The following is a 6,501-nucleotide window of genomic DNA, read 5'->3' on the forward strand; positions in this document are numbered from 1 at the left end:
TTACTCCTCCTTGAGTTCACAGAGCGAGTGGCATTGCTAGGGGGTGTGGGTTATGCGTAAAGGGGGGGTGACACACACTTGGGGGGTGACGTGCTAAAATCACGGTGTGCCAGTGCTGTCAATGTCAACCCCTCCTGGGTCAGATCTGCCCACCCCGCACCCACCTTCTCCCTTTTCCCCTCCTCCCTGTCATCCTCCTGCCATCCTCCTGCCCTTGTGCTAGTTTGTGCTTACCTTGTGCTTACCTGGTCTGGTAAGCTTCCTGATGACCGCTGGCACATGGGACAAGGCTCCGTCCTCCCACCAGCCCAACTACTAGCGCTGTCACAAAGCACTTTACAGTGCTTTTGCGGCAGTGCATGCTGGTGGAATGCATTCCACCAGGGCAGGCCCTGAAGAGGTTTGGGTCATGAATGCAAAGCTGGTTTTCTAGGGAATGCAATTACTTTTTGGTGTATCCTGCCGGAGACTGGCAGGATGAACCTGATGACCTTGAAAGTTCTTTTCTGCTTTAGATGATAAAAAAGTCAGACTTGCAGCAACTGTTACCCTGCACATGCCTGATCTCGTCTGATCTCGGAAGCTAAGCAGAGTCAGGCCTGGTTAGTAATTGGATGGGAGACCGCCTGGGAATACTGGGTGCTGTAGGCTTATACCATAGTCTTTCGAGACTGAAGGTTGTCAACCATTTTTCTTGCCTTAAGGCAAACAAAAGGCAAACAAAATCTTGGCCAATTCTCCCAAAGAAGTGGATTTGTATAGTATAGCCAAGAGCAAACTATGAAGAGGTGACTTGATCTCTAAGGAGGGACTATTTTTGGAAACACGCAGCTCTTTAAGGCACAGTGAAAAGAACCTACTGTATTGTTAAAGCACAATGGGCAAAAGGAAGGGTAAAATTAGGAATGTCTGAAAACCATGAAGAAATCAAGACCAAGGGAGCATGATGGGTGTATGGAGGCCAAGTGCCATCGAGAAGATTCTTCTAGTCAAAGCAAAACTCTTTTGACTTTGCTTGAAACTCCTCAGATGCTTAACTTGAGGGAAAACCCCCACATTTCCTATGAATTTTACTTAAGGTGAAATCAGTGACAATCAAAGCCCTGTTTGCAGGTTGTGCCCCATTTTCTAGAAGACAGCATTGGGGATGGAGCAGTTCATGACTTGTAAGCTGACAATAAGAGAAGTGAAACAATAGATTTCCTTTGCTAATTCATATCCCTTTTTTGTTTTCATTTGGATAAGACCTCCATTTTCTGAAGGAAGCTATCTTACCTTTTATAGCTCGTTTGACTAAATGTGTTGGCCTTGCTGGAGTCCTCCTACAGTTGGCCCACCTCACCCCAGCACTGTCTGATCTAGTGGCTGTCTGCTGGTATTCTTTTGCATCTTTTTAGATTGTGAGCCCTTTTGGGACAGGAAGCCATTTAGTTATTTGATTTTTCTTTGTAAATCGCTTTGTGAATTTTTAGTTGAAAAGCGGTATATAAATACTGTTAATAATAATAATAATAAATACTGTTAATAATACAGTTCCATTTCTGTGGTATATGGTATATTCTAACTAAGCTCTTTAAGGGCCAAAACCTATCAAATGTTCCTGCACTGATGCAGCCGCAATACAGCCTCAAAGTAAGGGAACAAATGTCCCCTTACCTTGAGGAGGCCTCTATGAATGCTCCCCCCACTGCAAGATGAAGCACATGCCCTGTGGGTATGGCTGCATCACTGCTGGAAGGTTGGATAGGAATGGGTCCTCACTGTGCTCGTAATGGCTCAATCCTGAAGTTGCATCACACTGCTGGAATGAGCGCACCAGTGGTGTAATACACTTTCCAGCTGTCGCAAAAGGCAACCCACGGGAGCACATTTCTCCTGCTGGAAGCGGTGAGTGGCCAGCTCTGTGTGGTGGTGGATGCCTACCACCCATGGTAGGATTGTGGAGGGGGGAGGCAGAGAGGGGTGGAATGGGGCAGGAGTGGGAGGAACGGGAAAATGATGGGGTAGGGAGGAGGGCAGATTGGGCTTGGGAAGTGTTCAAGTTTGTCAAAGTGTCATTTGCCGATTCCTAACTGCCTTCCTGGGCCTGACTTGCCTTCACAGGTTGCCTTCACAGGCAGACTTGTGCCAGAGATATCATAGCCCAGGTCTGAGCTGACCCACCAGGCCAGCAGGGCTTACAAGACCTCAGAGACCTGAGGAGGTCTCCAGAGGCCAAAACTCCCCTGTAGGATGGAGTGGATGCCACACTGACACTACTGCATCACTGCACGGGAAGTTAGGTAGATTGGGCTGTAAGTAACTTCCACAAGTTTGACTCTTTTGGTTAGCCCTTTCAGCTTCCATTTATTGAGTACAGGCATGCCTACCTGTCCGTTCCAGTCAGCTGAAACTGCAGATATGGGTGAACACCCATCCCTGTGACTTGGACCCTCCAGAGGGGAAGGAATCCTGGCACCCCTCCCCTCCAGAGGGGCTACTGAGCCCCACGGAGGCTGTGGATGGCTGCCTGCGGCTTTGGTGGGCCTCACAATGGCTGTTTTCAGCTGAAAAAAAAAATCATAGTTTTCAGCCCAAAACAGGAAGTGATATTTAAATGCCCATAGGGCCAGGGAAGCCCCAGAGGGTGGACATCCATGGCCTCTGCAGGGCTCAGAAGGCCCTCCAGAGGATGGGGGGTACTGAGAGGGCCACCCATATCTGCAAACGTGAAACCGTGGATATGGGCCCCCCTGTACCTTCATTTCTGAGAAGTCCTCTTTTAAGTCAAATACCTCCATGATGAACTTTTTTGGCAATTTTTCACTTACCTATAAATTGAATTAGATAGAGCTATCAGGGTTGTTCACACATTATGCCTCACATTTAGTACATGTGAACCTCCAGGTTATGACAGTTTTCATTAAGTCACCAAACGAAGCATCCAAAGCTTCAGACTTCTTGTTTCTTTCGAAAATCCAGTACAACCTCTCGTGGTGAGCTCATTTGCTATTCCGCGTACTACTGCTAATTATCATGAATTCCTCTGGTATTCATTGTAATAGCACTAATTATAATGAAATTGTTTAGTATTCCCAGTAATAGCACCGATCGTAAAGAATTCATTTGACATTTATGAGGATGTCACGTGTGTTTCGTCAGCTTACCACTGTAATTTAGCATCTGTAAAGCATTACTTAATAGAAACATGAAATCAAATGTTGCTCACTGTTTAAAAGAAAACACACACCAAAAAAGCACTACAAAAATGCGTCCATAAGACACATTATAGAGCTACTTTCAGAGCTGGGATGGAGAATTCCAACTAGTTGTTGGGGAGACAATGAGCTGGTGAGTTCATCTGAAACAAGCGTGATGTTAAGGACCTCACTGATAAATTAAAGATCAATAAGTCACCGGGCCCTGATGGCATACACCCAAGGGTTATTAAGGAACTGAAGAATGAAGTTGCAGATCTCTTGACTAAGGTATGCAACTTGTCCCTCAAAACAGCCACGGTACCAGAAGATTGGAGGATAGCAAATGTCACGCCTATTTTTAAAAAGGGAAAGAGGGGGGACCCGGGAAACTATAGGCCGGTCAGCCTAACATCCATACCGGGTAAGATGGTGGAATGCCTCATCAAAGATAGGATCTCAAAACACATAGACGAACAGGCCTTGCTGAGGGAGAGTCAGCATGGCTTCTGTAAGGGTAAGTCTTGCCTCACAAACCTTATAGAATTCTTTGAAAAGGTCAACAGGCATGTGGATGCGGGAGAACCCGTGGACATTATATATCTGGACTTTCAGAAGGCATTTGACACGGTCCCTCACCAAAGGCTACTGAAAAAACTCCACAGTCAGGGAATTAGAGGACAGGTCCTCTCGTGGATTGAGAACTGGTTGGAGGCCAGGAAGCAGAGAGTGGGTGTCAATGGGCAATTTTCACAATGGAGAGAGGTGAAAAGCGGTGTGCCCCAAGGATCTGTCCTGGGACCGGTGCTTTTCAACCTCTTCATAAATGACCTGGAGACAGGGTTGAGCAGTGAAGTGGCTAAGTTTGCAGACGACACCAAACTTTTCCGAGTGGTAAAGACCAGAAGTGATTGTGAGGAGTTCCAGAAGGATCTCTCCAGACTGGCAGAATGGGCAGCAAAATGGCAGATGCGCTTCAATGTCAGTAAGTGTAAAGTCATGCACATTGGGGCAAAAAATCAAAACTTTAGATATAGGCTGATGGGTTCTGAGCTGTCTGTGACAGATCAGGAGAGAGATCTTGGGGTGGTGGTGGACAGGTCGATGAAAGTGTCGACCCAATGTGCGGCAGCAGTGAAGAAGGCCAATTCTATGCTTGGGATCATTAGGAAGGGTATTGAGAACAAAACGGCTAATATTATAATGCCGTTGTACAAATCGATGGTAAGGCCACACCTGGAGTATTGTGTCCAGTTCTGGTCGCCGCATCTCAAAAAAGACATAGCGGAAATGGAAAAGGTGCAAAAGAGAGCGACTAAGCTGATTACGGGGCTGGGGCACCTTCCTCATGAGGAAAGGCTACGGCGTTTGGGCCTCTTCAGCCTAGAAAAGAGACGCTTGAGAGGGGACATGATTGAGACATACAAAATTATGCAGGGGATGGACAGAGTGGATAGGGAGATGCTCTTTACACTCTCACATAATACCAGAACCAGGGGACATCCACTAAAATTGAGTGTTGGGCGGGTTAGGACAGACAAAAGAAAATATTTCTTTACTCAGCTCGTGGTCAGTCTGTGGAACTCCTTGCCACAGGATGTGGTGCTGGCGTCTAGCCTAGATGCCTTTAAAAGGGGATTGGACGAGTTTCTGGAGGAAAAATCCATTATGGGGTACAAGCCATGATGTGTATGCGCAACCTCCTGATTTTAGGAATGGGTTAAGTCAGAATGCCAGATGTAGGGGAGAGCACCAGGACGAGGTCTCTTGTTATCTGGTGTGCTCCCTGGGGCATTTGGTGGGCCGCTGTGAGATACAGGAAGCTGGACTAGATGGGCCTATGGCCTGATCCAGTGGGGCTGTTCTTATGTTCTTATGTTCTTATGTTCTTAAGGACAAAACTCTGAGTAAATAACAACTAATAAGATCCCACAAGCATTTCAAAGAAAATATTTTAGGGCTTGTATGGGAGGAGTCTTTGCTCAGTGGAAAAGCATCTGCTTTACATGCAGAAGGTTCGGGTTTGGTCCAGCAACTTCAGGTAGGGTAGAGAAAAGCTCCTTTCTCTTGGTGAGATGGTAACTGACAGTGTCTCCCACCCCCTCGCAGGATGCCAGGTGAGCCATTTTGGCACACCTGCATCCATGGGGGGGGGCTGCATAGGATTGGGCCCTAAGGGCACAATCCTAACCCCTTATGTAAGTGCTTTCCAGCACTGACATAAGGGCAATGAAGCTCCAAGGTAAGGGAACAAACATTCCCTTACTTTGAGGAGGCCTCTGTGAGTGACACCCAACTACAGGATGCAGCACATGTCCCATTGGTACCGCTATGCCAGTGCTGGAAAGCACTGACATAAGGGCTTAGGATTATGCCCTTAATCTTTCAAATAAGTGATAGATAGATAGATAGATAGATAGATAGATAGATAGATAGATAGATAGATAGATAGATAGATAGATAGATAGATAGATAGATAGATAGATAGATAGATAGATAAGAACATAAGAACAGCCCCACTGGATCAGGCCATAGGCCCATCTAGTCCAGCTTCCTGTATCTCACAGTGGCCCACCAAATGCTCCAGGGAGCACACCAGATAATGAGAGAACTCATTCTGGTGCCCTCCCTTGCATCTGGCATTCTGACGTAGCCCATTTCTAAAATCAGGAGGTTGCATATACACATCAAGGCTTGCCGTGATGGATTTTTCCTCCAGAAACTTGTCCAATTCCCTTTTAAAGGTGTCCAGGCCAGATGCCATCACCACATCCTATGGCAAGGAGTTCCACAGACCAACCACATGCTGAGTAAAGAAATATTTTCTTTCCTCTGTTCTAACTCTCCCAGCACTCAATTTTAGTGGATGTCCCCTGGTTCTGGTGTTATGTGAGAGTGTAAAGAGCATCTCTCTATCCACTCTGTCCATCCCCTGCATAATTTTGTATGTCTCAATCACGTCCCCCCTCAGGCATCTCTTTTCTAGGCTGAAGAGGCCCAAACGCCATAGCCTTTCCTCATAAGGAAGGTGCCCCAGCCCAGTAATCATCTTAGTCGCTCTCTTTTGCACCTTTTCCATTTCCACTATGTCCTTTTTGAGATGCGGTGACCAGGACACAATATTCCAGGTAGGTAGGTAGGTAGGTAGGTAGGTAGGTAGATAGATAGATAGATAGATAGATAGATAGATAGATAGATAGATAGATAGATAGATAGATAGATAGATAGATAGATAGATTTCCTCCGAAAGAATTTTGGTTATTTCTTAACAGCATGATATTGTTTACCAGGAATAAGATACCAATGAAGTCCTAACCACATGTCT

At 46.1% G+C, this 6,501-nt stretch overlaps 1 pseudogene; it reads left to right on the top strand.

Moving 5' to 3' along the window:
- The first annotated feature begins 531 nt into the window (after positions 1-531).
- LOC136646652 (5S ribosomal RNA) lies at positions 532-651 on the top strand (annotated as a pseudogene).
- Positions 652-6,501: the final 5,850 nt, after the last annotated feature.

The sequence above is a fragment of the Tiliqua scincoides genome, chromosome 3 (assembly GCF_035046505.1).
Source record: "Tiliqua scincoides isolate rTilSci1 chromosome 3, rTilSci1.hap2, whole genome shotgun sequence".
Classification (NCBI taxonomy): Eukaryota; Metazoa; Chordata; class Lepidosauria; order Squamata; family Scincidae; genus Tiliqua; species Tiliqua scincoides.